This window comes from Rhagoletis pomonella, unplaced genomic scaffold (genome assembly GCF_013731165.1).
Source record: "Rhagoletis pomonella isolate Grant_MI unplaced genomic scaffold, Rhpom_1.0 Rhpom_scaffold_00003, whole genome shotgun sequence".
NCBI classification, from domain to species: domain Eukaryota; kingdom Metazoa; phylum Arthropoda; class Insecta; order Diptera; family Tephritidae; genus Rhagoletis; species Rhagoletis pomonella.
This window is the reverse complement of record NW_023458557.1, coordinates 92,916,222-92,931,794: the sequence shown is the minus strand read 5'-3', so window position 1 is coordinate 92,931,794 and position 15,573 is coordinate 92,916,222. Positions and strand designations below refer to the sequence as shown.

Here is a 15,573-nt window from a genome sequence, read left to right as displayed (position 1 = left end):
TTTATGAAAATAAAGTTCATTCAAAAATCATATACTTTCTATAAAATTCATCGCATTTCCAAACTTTTTTTATCAGAATTTTTAGAAATTTAATATAAAATGCGACATTTTCCTTTATATGGTTTCAGTTAAAGAATGAACTATATTTTCATAAAAACCATGGGAATATAATCACCCTCATTGCGAGAGTCGTATCAAATGCAAGACGTTTTTCGAGAGTCGAATCGTATCGAAAATTTCACGTCATTGCCTAAAATTTCCACTCGACTAGTGTATTAAAACGGAAAAACTTGACAGCACTGTATAGTTTTCGACGATTTTGGTCGTTTACTTATTTCAGTACGACAATAGACAATGCTACTGTTGCCCAGTCGTACAATTTAGCCTAATTTACGACTTACGCAATGAGGCTGTTTGTTTTTTAGTTAGTAATTTTCGAAGTCCTTAATTGGTGAGTACAGAGTGCTTAAAATCCTGTGGGTGGTGCGGTAGATATACTAGGCTCTTAGCAAGCACATTTATATTTTTATTAGAGCTGATATCAGATCCTCACTGGATATCCAACCGGTCTTAACTAAGAATGTTTTTTTTCTTTAATGAGGTCAATGAGAGGCAGAAGTGCAGTTGCCTTGGCCAAACGCAGATTATTTAGTACATTTCAATTCATCTGCTATAGTCGAATTCGTTTACCTAGGTGATTTTTAAATTTACCAGAGGAGCTAATATTACATATTTTGGGCATTCAGAATTCGAGTTTATTCCAGGGGATGCAATAGAACTTTCAGGTCACACCAAAATAGAAAGTTTATTAGGGGTATTCTTTTAAGCTGGCTTCGAAAATCTTGAAACACTCCAGTTTGAAATTTTGCAGTTTTTTCGTGTTTATGGGAACCTCCCAATATTTGTTCGTTAAAGGGCTTTTTTCTCAAGTAGCTTTTAAGTTTTGTTTGCCCTTTGAACACAAATTTTGTTCTAACAAAATGGGTTTGAAGGCCAGATTTTAAAAGGTACATTAGCAAACGGCCCTAAAATTAATGCTTTTAAAAATCACATACGTATTTTTGTTGTGTTTTGTTTGATTTAATACAGCAAAAAATTAAAAAAAAAACGTGTAAAAATTTAGCAAAGGTTCTTAATATTTTTTTTTGGAAAAAAAAGATTTTCAAAAGAAGAACTGCATATGGATGTATGTTTGTATATACGTAGATATATAATATCTACACTCGTGGCCACGCAAACTCACTATCGTTTTTTTTTTTTTGTTTTTAATTGGGTAGAATTTTGTAAATTAATAAACAAATTTGCATTTATATATATTTATATATAGTTCAAACCGCAACAAAATCTATATGAATATAAGTTTCAAACTTCGTATAAAATTCAAAAAAAATGCATCAAACTTTCATCAAAATTTAAAAAATTTTCATACATTTTTTGAGAAAAATTTCGGATATGCCGTTTAAGAGCCGATTAAATTTTAGTAGTTCTGGTTGATTTGAGACAATTTTTTTATACGGTGTTTCGCATTTTCCCACATAGAAGCATTCGTTACATGGAAAAAACTACACAAGATCGTAGGAAAAATAGAATTTTCAAAAATCACTTAGGAATTTGAGCCCCCTCATCAAACTTGCACATTATTGTACTAAAATTAAATGGGCTATTAAACTGCGTACGTGAAATTTTTTGATGCAAATTTAATAAAATTTTCTAAATTTTGTACAAAGTTCGTAACTTTTATTTATATCGTCTTTGTTGCGGTGTCAACTAGATTAAAAAAAATTAAATTTTTTTTATTAATTTACAAAATTCTACCAAATTTTAAAAGCAAAAAGTGGTGGTAAGGTTTGCGTGATCACAAGTGTACAATATCGTAAAAAAATTTTAAATTTCTACTCACTTATTTGACATTATCACTCGAAGATAACGTAAAAAATATCCGCTACTCGCTTGCATAAAATTTCATGGGGAAATTTATCTCGAAATCCACATAAAAATGCTTCCAAAATGATAGAAGTGTTTTCGATGGAATGTGATGGGTTAAATTTTGATTAAATACTGAAATTTTGCTGAAGTTGATGCGATGTTTGAAGATGGTTTACATATCATGTACATATGTATGTAATTAGAGTTGAGTGAGTTGGCGATGAATAAAATACTGTTTTTGTTGTTGTTGCTAATAGAAACGTAGGATTGTTAGAATCTTTAGAAATCAGATTGCTGAATTACAAATTTGTAAAATCTTTGTAACGATTTTTGTTGTTGCTTTTAATGAAAGTTTAATATTTTTTTGTTTATTTGTTATTATAATTATTTTTATTTAATTTTGTTTGCTGCACATTCACTGCTTCTTAACTCTTGCCTCTTTTTTATTTATTTATTTATTTTTTCTATTTTTATTTTTGCTTTACGACTTAAAAGTCAAGCAATTAGCACCTTTTCCATTTACTTCTCTAATTCGCAAACGCCTTTTAGAAGAATTTGTGTCGCAGTTCACTTTTGAGTTGGTAAAATAGCAAGAAAACGAGTTGTGGCTCTCAATTAACTTAAGACGCGAAAATTAAAAATAAATGTAAATTTTAGACATGTATCATATTTTTAATAAACTTTTTATACCATGTACACACAGTCATCCATGTAGATAGCTATTTAATATGTATGTGTATTTGTATTCACGTTTTGTACATATTCGAATTTTTTTTAGTTAGAATTTGCATTTTTATATAATTAATCTAATTCAAAGTTTATGCAGTTGTCTCTTTAATCACTCAAACACTTTTTTTATTTATTGAGCAAATATTTTTTTTTTTAATTTTTTTCCCTTCCATAAACAATAACTTTTATGCTTAAGCGTTTGAACACGGATCTTTCTTTTTAAGCATTTTCAACTACGAGCACTTTTTCACATGCACTACACACTGCTGTTTTGGCTTCTACTGCTTCTTCATGCATGGCACCCTTGTTCCCGCGTTCGCGCATTCCTTTAGTGTAGTGTAGAATTCCAACTTGAACTCGCTACGTGTTCCGAAAATCAACTTGCGCTTAAGTTCAACGTTAAAAAGTAACTGACTGACTTGCAAGTCAACACGCAAACCGCTGAGTGTTGCATTGGTAAGATCGATGATCGCCACATACATACATTCATACACTCTCCCGGCATACGGGCACTTTCTTAACAAAACACACAACAAAAGCCTGGCTCAGCGATTGCTTGTCGACCAAAAATACCGGCTTCAGCAAGTCTAGTCGCGCGTTGTCAGCTTATTAGCTGCAAAGAAATCGCATACAATTACATAAAAAGACAAACACGTAGATACCAGCACACTTACCTTTTCCAACCCGCTGATCCAACCAAACACCAGCGCTCTCAACGCTTGCGCCAACTCTTTCTCATTAACCATGTGCTGCGGTGTGGTGACTTGCTGTTTTACCTGTGGCTAACTGGTGTTCGATTGCTCCTCATCTATATTTTTTGGTGTTCCAAATGGTTCGATTGCGCTTACCTCGTCAGGGTTCGCACTCGAACATGTTGTTGGGACTCATATACAGCTGTGCTTTGAGTCGAGCTTGGCATCTCCTCACGCCGCTAATAAACTGGTTAGTTGGCTTATACGAAAAGCGGTCGTGTTTAAGTACGCCACACTTTGGATATTCCTGATTCTTAGCTGAGGTTCTTACAGACCGTACGTGCCACACTAATAACCAACGTAGCTCACGGGGTATGAGAAATCGACGACATTGACTTTTTGGTTGGCTAAGAATGAATAAAAAAGATAAAAAAATACGTAACTGAAGTATAAGCATCAGAGAAGAAGCAACAACAATTTGCTTAAGTCTGGCCTAGTCTTTGTTAAAGGCAATGACACGGCTGTGGCTTAGTTGGCGAAACAAATTTGTTGTGGAAGTAAAAAAAAAAACCAACTCATCAATACATTCTATGGATTTAAAAATTGAAGTTCATTACAAACTACATATTTGAAGAGATTAAGTATATTTTTAACCGACTTCAAAAAAAGGAGAAGGTTATCAATTCGTCGGAATATATCGATTTTTTTTATGTATGTGTCCGAGGTGGTCCCCGAGGGGAAGTATCTAGGGGTAACTCTGGACAAAAGGCTCAATTGGAGCACACATCTCTCAAATCTTACCAACAAGGCTACAAGGCGTTTTGTGCCTGCCAGAGAGTTTATGGTTAAACTTGGATAATATTACCAAAACTAACGTATTGGTCTCTCAGTACGGTCGTGAAACCCGTTGTAACATATGTATGTGACACTGGCCTGGTGGCCAAAAGCAAAACAAGTAAGTGCGGGTGCTACCTTAAGCCAGCTACAGCGCTTGGTCTGCTTGGCCATCACAGGAGCTATGTGCACCTATCCAACGGATGCCCTTGGTGTGATTACAGGCATTCCCCTTATGGTGCTGGAGCACCTTACGACAAGCCCTACAGGGTCAGAATTCCTGAAAGCGAGACAAAGAGTCCCAAGTATCGATGGATCGAAAATGGACGACGGGAGTAGTGGGGTAGGCGTACTTGGACCAAGATTCCAGAAAAGTCTATCAATGGGCTCATACCCCACCATATTCTAGGCGTAAGGAAGTCTTCGCAATCAAAGTCTGTGTTCGAGAATGTCTTCGGAGAAGGACGAACGGGACCAGAATAAATATTTTGTCGGATAGTCAGGAAGCACTAAAGGTTTTAACTCATTTAGAATGACATCAGGGCTTGTGGCCAGTTGTAAAACTCTTCTGAATAGCCTAGGTGCCCAAAATAGATTGACGCTGTAGTGGGTCCCTGGGCATGATGGGTTTGAAGGCAACGAAAGGGCTGACTGTCTTGCAAAACTTGGAGCACAAATGAAGGCCTTTTTAAGGCACGAGCTGATTAGGAGTTGGGATGAATGAGATTACTGCCCACTGGCAGAAATAAATTCATAACCCCTTCCAGGGGGAACTCGTGGAATACTTAGCCGGGAGGGTCTTAGGACTCTTGCAGGCAATGTGACAGGATGCTGCAAGTTAAGGTACCATTCGAACAAAATGGGGCTTTCTGTAGAGACGGCCTGCAGGTTTTTTTTGGGGTGGTGGAAGAAACCTCAGGGCATATTCTTTGTGACTGCCCAAGTAGACGGATACACCTTGGGGAACGATTATCTTCTAGAAGAGCGGGAAGTTTGAGCACATTCAATAGAAAAATCCTGAGAAACCTGCATAGTTTATACGCCGCAAGCTGTCTCGACAAATATCTTAAGAGTAGACAACCACGAATTAAAGAACTGATGCAGTGGCGGGAATATATATACTCCGAAAAATATATTCCGGCATCGAGACACTTTATTAGCAATTGACTGACGAACAAATAACAAAAGCGATGTCTTAGCTCATGTCTGGGTTCCCCGTATAGGAACTTTGAAGGCAAGGAGAGAGCTGATGAATCGACGAAGTTAGGAGTCCGTTTTTAAAAATCTCAATTAGTGGTTCTAGGATGCGGTCATAGATTAATCCAAGAGCAAGTTGATCTATATGAAACAGGTTGTCAGATATACAGGCTAGAATAATACAAATCAAAGGTAGACGGACAGACCCTAAGCAAACATGCACCTAAACCGGACTTCCCTTGCGATTTTTAGGTATAGAACTCTAAGCAGGTAGTTAGTAAAACAGCCAGATCTATCAGAAGCTACTATAAGCGATGTCGGCTGTTTTATTGGGAAATCAAGATAGTTTTACCAAGGAATCTAGGACTTACATAGATGAAAACTCATTTCCCATAAGCAGTGCATTCATATGGCGCCGAAATGCGGTAATTGTATCATAGGTAGTTATAAGGAAATACGACACCTACGGGTGGACAAAGAAATTATAAGGACGTTCGCCTATACAATCGTAGGACCCAGAGCTGAGGGACCGAAACCACCGTCTATCTAGAATCTATTGACATTACTTCTCTCATACAGGGATTAAGCAAGGGGTTACTCAGGTTGGTGTTTGACGACTGTTCGATATTGGCTTCCGGAAATTGAATTGAATACCTCGAAAGTAAGTCATCTCTTCGGCTATGTGGGCGCGGTCCAGAATTTCATAGGCCGACGCACGAACCGACGAGTGATCAACGGAATTCATAGAGTATCGATCACCATTTACCACGACTCTCGACCTATGAATGCAGTAATCGGAGCTCAATCTCCACCTACGCAGACTCATAGCTTCGACGGCCACGCTATTTTGCCCGAAAGAGAAGACTAACTTAGTTCCTAATAAATCACCCTAGTATCAGACAAACCAAGGTCACTTAGAAGCGCCAAAGTATCTGCTTAATAAGTGGCTGAATATAAATTACCGCCCCATAGTTTCGAGATTACTCAATTCTAACCAATAAACAAGTTCTCAATTACTGAAGTTCTCACAAAAGACGGACTGTTTATAGTATCACAATGGCACTTCATTGTCTAGAACAGAGGAAACATAAAACCTAAAATGCGTAACGTGTTAGAATTTTAATGGATTCTAACCAACTATGGATCTTCATTGCAAATCGCGAAATGAAATGAGAAAACCAAGAAAGCGAAAAAACTTTAACCAAACTAAAAACCCACGAACAAAAAAATATAAGAACCAACAAGCAGACTGCCTGCCTGACCAAGCAAGCGGTCATGCGATAATGTGAAGGAAAAGAGATGTGGCCATAAATAGCAGATGAATTGCAACAGTTAAATTTATGATCAACACAGTTTGTGGAAACTGTTAAAGAACGATATGAACAGAGCCAGAATTGGTTACAACGAAAAATTGCCAGCTAGAATAGGCAACAAATTAAAAGAACAAAATAAAACAGGCGATAACACATTGCCACAATAAAAATAAAAAAAATATTACAAATGTGCGCAAGAAGTCAGCGGAGCAGTGAGGTCAAGAAAAGAACAGAAGCGGCAGTCATAATAAACATTTTGAAAAATAAAAAAACTCACAGTTACATACATACAGTGGCGATCAAAAGTGGATGAATTGTGTATTGTTTTAAATATTTACAATGATTTTCAAGAAAAATTTCTTTTGTTACACATCTTTTGTTTAAATAAATTTTCATCAACATTTTTAGCTTTTTTTTACCAGAATATTTATAAAAATTTTTGGGTATGCAGTTACATGGCTTCTGATATTTAAGTAAAATAAATTCAAGTTTTTAGCGGTTAAAAAATCGCCTTGAATTTTAATTATTTTTTTTGTGAACTTCTTATGGAAGAAAATGCGCAGTAACGTTTGCGAAAAGAATGTAAAAAAATCAACGCTATTTTTTATAAATTGCACTTTTTATATGAAAAAAAAAACGGCAAAAGCTGTCGGCAAAAAAAACTATTAAAAACCTACGCGATTTTTAGCCGCTTAAAACGTGGACTTATTTTACTAAAATTTCATAAGCCTTGTAACTGCATACCCAAAAATTTTATAAAAATTCGGATTAGAAAGCTAAAAATTTTGACGAAAATTTGTTGAATTTTCTCAACTCCGTATAAAATTTAAAAGTTTAATTTATATGGTTTTGGTTAATGCATGAACCATATTTCTATAAAAAAAAAAACTAACAAAAAAATTTTAGCTTGGAAAACAGTGCAAATATTAAAAATAAAACACCATTCAACCACTTTTGACAGCCACTGTACATACATATGTATCTATGTATGTAGGAGCGTAAACTGGGCAAGGGATCAACACTGTAAACTCCAAATTACAATACACCATAACAACTTACATACTACATGTAGCAGACAAAATACAAAGCGGCGAAATGAACAGTTGCAAGCAACGATATGATCCGCCTCGTGAGCCCTGCAGCAAATCAAATGGTTACAGGGCAGAATAAGTAATAAACAGGGCCGAAGAAAATAAGCATATGAATATGCTTGCAAATATGCTCGCAAAACAACAAAAATTAATAACAGTTTTATGTTTTTTTCTTTATTCAGTTTATTTCAAGGATTGTAATATTAAAATGGGCACACAAGTATTGCTTGATATTCTCAAATAAGAGAGATCTGCGCTGGTCGTTTTAATTTTTTTTTTTTTTAATATCGTTATATGAGACAAATTATTTTTAATCTCTTCAATAACACCGATGCCTTCCCGTAGGGACGAACCGTTGGTTTTAAATTTTTGTATCCAAGCAGAAATGCAATTAAAGTTACGGGTTAATAAGAACCAAATCTGTTTTAACTATGTTATTATTTGTAAAAATTTCTTTAGTTCGACGAATAAAAAAAAAAAACCCCAAGAAATAGTTAAGAAAAATTATTTGAGCCAAATTTTTTTAAGCAGTACGAAGTTCTTAAGAAATTTGCTACGCTTTCTACTATGGTTTGCAAAAGTTTGTTTGTGAAGAGTACAAGGCACCTTTATTTACCATAGAAATGTATGGCCGTTCCATTATTTCGTAAGGAAAAAGTGAGATATGCAATAAAACACTGACTTGTTTGTAAGTTCATAACATAACTAATTAGATATTAATCAGTTATATACCAGTTATAACTAGTTATTCTCAAAGTAAACGGCATAAAACTACTCCTTTTCTTCAAGCTGTACTCTCTTTTACTGCAAGCATTGTGCAACATGTATGTATCTTCAACCAAACAGACACTTACATAAGTATGTAGTATGTTTGGCTGAGTAGATTTCCCTGGTATCTCGTTTGCTTTGCGGGCTCCTTCATACTCAGGTACTATATATGTATGTAATTCGCTCAATGGAGCATTCAAGGTAACAAGCAGCAGCAGCGGACGCTCGCCGCGAGGAAGTCAATGCCTTAAGGCGTTTTTAAAAATGATACACCCAAAAGATATCGAATTCTTGTCGTTGCTTGTGCGAGTGTGTATGCGTTAGACTTTGATTTCAGAATAAGACAATAATCCGGCAATTTGTTTGTTTCTTAACACACACACACACACACAGTCAAACGCACGTAGTAAGTACATAAATTATAACGCAATTGAAGAATTCTTTTGTGATAATTAGGTAGACAATTTAGTGAATGCAGTATTGCAATTGGTTTCGTTTGATTTTAGGTGTGATAAGCAACAGTAATTGGAAATGAATGATTCGAGATGTGAGTAATGGATAGATTTTCGCCTTTGTTGCCGTTTTTTTTAGTTTCTTATTTTTTATTGTATCGGCTATGGTGTAAACATTTTTAGTATGATCGCTAATGAACTATGGAGCCGTAAATTTACTATAGATTGCTTAAGATTATCCATAATCCAGGGTATACATTTTTTACAAGATCCTCTAGAGGTCTTAAAAAATATTTAAAACAAACTTCAAAAATACATGTTGTTGTTGTTGTAGCGGCTACAACAACCCCGCCCAGATCGGTTGGTATCTCAGTCGTTGTCGTCAAGTTCCACTAACGGCAACCCTAGGAAGCGTGCAGCTTCTGCGGGGTTTGCCCATAAGGACAAGGTCGTTAGGGATGTCGGGTTTGCCGGGCATGCGAAGAGATGTTTCGAGTCATGTGGGGTCTCTCCGCATGCCGGACATTCATTAGGCACATCCTCATTCAGCCTACTCAGGTAGGAGTTTAACCTGCTGCAGTAGCCGGAGCGAAGTTGTGCAAGTGTGGTGCGCGTCTCCCGAGGCAGATGAAGCTCCGTCTCGTCAATGTCCGGGGGTGGTGTGCCTAGAACGGCATTCACAGGTCTAGAGTCTACATAACTCGAGACTGAGTCCCTGTGAATGCCGTTCAAGGCCTGTCTGTAGGCTGTCGGGTCCAGAGGTTGCTTAATGAACCTCTGGACTTCGTCCGTTAGTTCATATAGATGCCTCCTGACGTGCCTAGGCGAGGGCTCCTCTGCAAGCAGCTGTCTGCACGGGTGGCCACTTCTGTGGGTCCCGATCAGGAACTGCTTGCAGAGCATTATATTGTGCTCCTTTACCGGGAGCATTTGCGCCTCGCCGTGCAGGTGGTGTTCAGGCGTCATCAGGAGGCATCCCGTCGCTGTCCTCAGTGCGGTGTTTTGTGCGGTCTGTAGCTTCGTCCACTGCGTCCTACTAGTCCCAGGCGACCACACTGGCGCTGCGTAGTTCAAAACCGGCCGGCCTATTGCCTTGTATGTTGCCAGCAACGTTTCTTTGTCTTTGCCCCAAGTACTGCCGGCTAGCGACTTGAGGACCTTGTTGCGGCTCTGTACTTTATTGACAATAGCGGTTGAGTGCGCAGATAAGGAGAGCAGGCTGTCGAAAGTTACTCCGAGTATTTTGGGGTTATTCACCGTCGGAATTGGTGTGTCATCGACGTGAATCCCCAGCGGTAGCCTGACCTCCTTCGTCCAGGTTGTGAACAGGGTCGCGGAGGATTTCGTAGGGGAGAGGGCTAGACACTTTGCAGTGAAGAAGCGAGAAAGTTCGGAGAGATAGCCGTTTACTTTCGAACACAGGTCATCAATTCCATTCCCAGTCGCCATAATCGAGCAATCGTCGGCATAGGAGACAATCGAGACTCCCTCTGGTGGTTGAGGGAGCTTTGAAATATAAAAGTTAAACAGTAGCGGGGAAAGGACACCACCCTGAGGAACCCCCTGTTTTATTTTTCGCTGCTTACTCGTTTTGTCTCTGAACATTACCGACGAATGTCGACCACTTAGATAATTTGCCGACCACCGTTTGAGCCTCTGTGGGAGAGAGGAGGCCTCTATATCTTCTAGTAGCGTGGAATGGCAGACGGTGTCAAACGCCTTTGACAAGTCCAACGCTACTAGAATCGTTCTCTCACAGGGACGGTTACGGTTAAGGCCACGAGTTATCTGAGTGTTTATGGCGTTAAGTGCTGTTGTTGTGCTGTGCACTTTACGGAAACCATGCTGATGCTTCGCTGGGGTCAGGTGATTTGTGAAGTACGGGAGTAGCAAGGCCTCGAGTGTCTTCGCTACCGGGGAAAGGAGTGTAATCGGACGATACGAATCTCCTTTGTTTGCAGGTTTCCCCGGTTTGAGCAGTGGGACCACTCTCCCCACCTTCCAGATGTCTGGGATGATGAGAGTGGCCATTGACAAATTGAGGACCTCCGTTAGGTACGCTACCCCCGCAGGACCCAAATTTTTCAGCATCAGCATGCATATACCGTCGGGACCCATGGCTTTGGAGGCTTTCGCCTTCCCGATGGCCACCTGAACTTCACCGCAAGTGAAAGCAAGGGGGGCACAATTTGTTGGCAGTTTGTGCAGCCTTCTGGTCACTCGACGCTTGGCTTTGTCCACCGGAGGATGCAGTATGAACTGCCGGCTAAAATAGCTCGCGCATCGCTCCGGGTCCGACGAAGCATAGTCGCCGAAGGAAATTTCGACTCTGTCGTCGTGCTTCGTCGGATTAGACAATGACCTCACGGTTGACCAAAGCTTGCTCACACCAGAGGTGAAGTTGCAAGTCTTCAGATGCTCCTCCCACTTCTTCCGCTTATGTACGTTTACAAGTTGCCGAATCTCCGCGTTGAGATCCCTGATACGGGGATCTCCGGGATCGGCCTGACGAAGGCTATCACGCTCGTTTGCTAAAACAGCCGCTTCGGCAGGGAAGTTTGGACGTGGGTCCGATATGCACCCTGCCGGTATGAAGCGGGCTGCAGCAGCAGTGATAGCCCTGCGGAACTTACGTTCACCGAGGTGGACGTCGGTTGGTGTGGGGAGCGATGTGAAGGTGTTTTCAGTGAACTCCGCGTAACCTTTCCAGTCAGCTTTAGAAAAGTTGACATAGGTCCGGTGTTTGGCGGAGGCAAAGTCGGTTGGTTTATCAATCGAGATGACTATGGGTAGATGGTCTGATGCTAGAGTCAGCATAGGTCGCCACGTTATGCTGTTTATCAGACCAGCGCTGACTATTGTGATGTCTGGCGAGCTACTGCAGTTACCCATAATCCTGGTGGGTGCGTCGTCGTTCATTGTGCAGAATGTCGAATCGTCTATCTGCTCAGCCAAGTCTGTTCCCCTACGATCGTTTGACAGGCTTGAGTGCCAAAGATCGTGGTGCGCATTAAAGTCAACTACTACCATACGGTTTTCACCTCTGAGGAGCGCACCTATATCAGGGTGATATCCTGCCGGGCAGCAGGTGACAGGGGGTATGTATATATTAAATATTTCGAGCTCGACATCGCCTGACCGGATAGCGATGCCCTGACATTCTAGGGTGGTATCCCTGCGGTCGATGTCTGCTTCGATAAGACGATACTGCACGGTGTGGTGCGTGATGAACGCTAAGCCACCACCATTATCTCGCTCGCGATCTCGACGGTGCACGTTGTACCCGGCAACAAAGTTGAATTGCTGTGCAACTTCGTCTCTTGGACCGCAGCTATTAATATACTATGCCGACACATAAAGGCGGTTATCTCCTCAATCTTGCTCTGTAGCCCGTTACAGTTGAATTGGAGGAGCTTCATGTGGTTCAGGAGACGTGTTGTGATGTGGGGTGTGAGTGAGGTGTAAGTTCTTGCCGCCGTTGGCTGTGTGTGCTGCTGGGGTGATTGCCTCCCTGTGGTGGTATTGGGGGGGCGTCGCAATTGATGCCAGCGACCGGGCAGCGCAACACGGGCCCTCGAAGTTCCCCGTCCAATCTCGCGTGGTGCGCAGACCTGAACATGCCCTAAAGTGGCACCAGCCAAGGCAGGTGTTGCACTTGACTGATGTCACATTACGGAATATTCTGGTCTGACATACCGTGCAGATTGTAGGGGGAACCAAGAGTTGTTGGCGGCGGCGTGTGGGTGGTGGTGCTGTTGTGTGTGTTATGTGGTCTGTGGTGGCTGTGGTATGTTGTTGTGTTGTGGCGACTGTGTGTGGTTGCTGTGTGAGTGTGTGGGGCTGCACGGGCGGACTATGGGTTGCCGTGGAGGCTGCTCTATTTGAGCAACAGGGGGCCACGTACGACGTGGTCCACTGTCTGTGAGTCCGTAGTCCCGAGCAGACCCTGAGGTGACTCCACCCCTCGCAGGCATTACACTTGACTGAGGTGGAGTTGTGGTGTAAACGTCTTCGGCATACACAGCAGGTGTATATTTCTGGCCCAGGGTTTGACTCGATGCCAGCCCTGAGTAGGAGAATGCGTAGTGAATGTTGCCCTATGGACGGACAACTTCTGAGATACTTCGCCGACCTAAACGGGGTTAGATCGCCGAAACAACAGCCCTTGGTCGGGTGAAACCCGAGTCATTCCGGTACGTAGAACCGGCTGTCGTGGGAATGTCAAAAATACATCGCGTGGCATGGTGATTAAAGAGACCCAGCGATACCAATAGCTCTAGAATATCGAGGATCCTCTCGGACATGGAAATCAATATTGGATAAACTAAAATACATTGGCATAAAAAATACTGAGCTTGACTGGTTTAGAAGCTTTCTATGTAATCGTAGGCAAGAAACAATAGTTAATTCAAAGATGTCTAGTAAGATAGCCGTAGACATCGGCTTACCACAGGGCTCAGTTTTGGCACCCCTACTCTTTAATATATATATAAACGATATTAAAAGTTTTCTCAAACATTGTAAAATAAAACTCTTTGCGGATGATGCCTTGTTAACGATCAGTGATAGGGAACTACCAAATGCGATTGTCAAAATGCCAGAAGATCTTAATTCTTTGTATCAATGGCTGTGTTCAAATAAACTCGAACTGAATGTGAAAAAGACTAACTTTATGATATTTTCCAGGGCGACAAATGCTGACTCCATAAGCCGTGAATTGAAAATCAAAGATGAAAAAATCGAAGAGGTGAAAAGTATCAAGTACCTAGGAATATACATAGATAACAAACTAAAGTTTGATGAGCACGTTGAGTATACAGTCAACAAGATTGCTAAAAAGATTGTCCTTATAAAGAGATCGTGTAAGTACTTGGGAAGAAGATATAAAACGTTGGTGTACAGGTCAATAGTAGAACCGCACTTTACATATATACTGCCGTACGATTTTCTTCCTGGCGGCGGACTCACATGTAGATAAGCTGCAAAAAATGCAAAACCGAGCGATGGGATTCATCCTCAACAAACCGTACGACACACCGACAAGATGTATGTATGAAACCTTTAAATTGGTTAAGCGTGAAGGAAGAAGTTTTTTATCACGCTATGAAATTTGTGTACAATATTAAGAAGGACAACCTGTCGGATTATCTTAGCGATAATCTCCGATATATAAATGTGACAGAAAACATATTTTTTATAAAGGCTTAAAGTGCTTTAATGAATTACCAGAGGCTATAAAAAATTGTGATACTATCACTCTTTTCAAGCGGTTGCTATATGACTATTGTAGAACGCAGCCTACAAGATAGTGATGTATCAACAATAACGTGGATTAGAAACTAGGCCTTTCCAACCAACAAGATATCGAGACTGGGTGTATCGGAAACTCGGCCTTTCCAACCGTCTACATAACTTCCGGAAAATTGCATGCTTTTATATTGACATAAAATAATTGCAGTTATAAAGAAATAATGTTATTTCAAAATTTCCGTAGAGCATTTTGTATTTAATACATATTTAAATTTTAAATCTAAATATAATTATAAGAATGTTAAATCTTTGTTGTAATAAAAGTCTAACAGACTGTAATAAATAAATAGATAAATAAATCGCTTTGCTGTTCCACCAAATTAAACACAACTGTTGACGCCACTAACAAAATAGTACGTATGCAGTTCTAATTAAAATTGGGCTGCCGGATCTTATGAAAGAACTACAAGTAGCGGCTCTCCCGTGGGGAAGAAAATGCACAAAACCGTCGGCTAAAAAAATTATTAAAAATCAACGCGATTTTCTAGCGTCTTGAAACTTACTAAAATTTGATGGACTGCATACCTAAAATATTAAATAATTGGTAAAGTTTTTTTCAACCGACTTCAAAAAAGGAGGAGGTTATTAATTCGTCGGAATATATATATTTTTTAATTTGGATGTACGTACTACGTCAACCAATTTCTATAATTTTTTTTTTTAAAGGAAAGGTGGTACCGCAGAGGGGTTCCCATACTAATTTGGGTAATATACTACATCGTGAAATGAAAGATTTTCTAGAGCGTGATCGAGCACAAGTGAGAAAGCAAAAAGAGCCCAACGTGTATTGAAAAACTATGGTTTTCGTTATGCTGGTAGAGGTGGTAGTGATATAAGCACCAAACCACTATTTAGGGCCCCCTTAAAAGTATCTGGAACCGTTGGAATGACGTGCTACAAGCCAACCGAATGGGCAGTCGAGAAGTGCTCAACAAAGTAACCCAAATATGCTATCGCAGCAACATAAGCACGTGGAAGTCAAGTCAAGTCAAGAGGAAAGTACAAGTCGTGTAACTGTGGAAAACAAAATGTGGCCCGGTAAAGTCGGCATTGTTTCGTGCCCGTGTAGTTGTGGCAAGCCAGCGAAAATCTATGGCACAAAAGAGGACATTGAGAAAATCAGAAAGGCAGGAAGCATTTGTATAGCAAAACGTTGCAAACATTTGAATAACAGAGGTTTAAGGTCGCTGGCGTCGATCGTGCAACTAACAGAGGGTGAACAGGATGAAGATGTAGCGTAGAGAAGTACTAAGTATTTGTT

The 15,573-nt window shown here is 40.1% G+C and overlaps 1 protein-coding gene across 1 annotated transcript in view; it reads right to left on the bottom strand.

Annotated features, from left to right (window-relative positions):
• The window catches only part of LOC118736420 (serine-rich adhesin for platelets), a 278,380-nt gene extending 274,690 nt beyond the window's left edge, over window positions 1-3,690 (bottom strand). The window contains exons 1-2 of the mRNA XM_036466514.1: window positions 3,330-3,690; window positions 1,901-3,268 (exon numbers count right to left, since the gene is read on the bottom strand). The gene's annotated coding sequence lies outside the window, so the exon portion shown is untranslated. The remainder of the gene's footprint in view (window positions 1-1,900; window positions 3,269-3,329) is intronic.
• Between the last annotated feature and the right edge of the window lie 11,883 nt (window positions 3,691-15,573).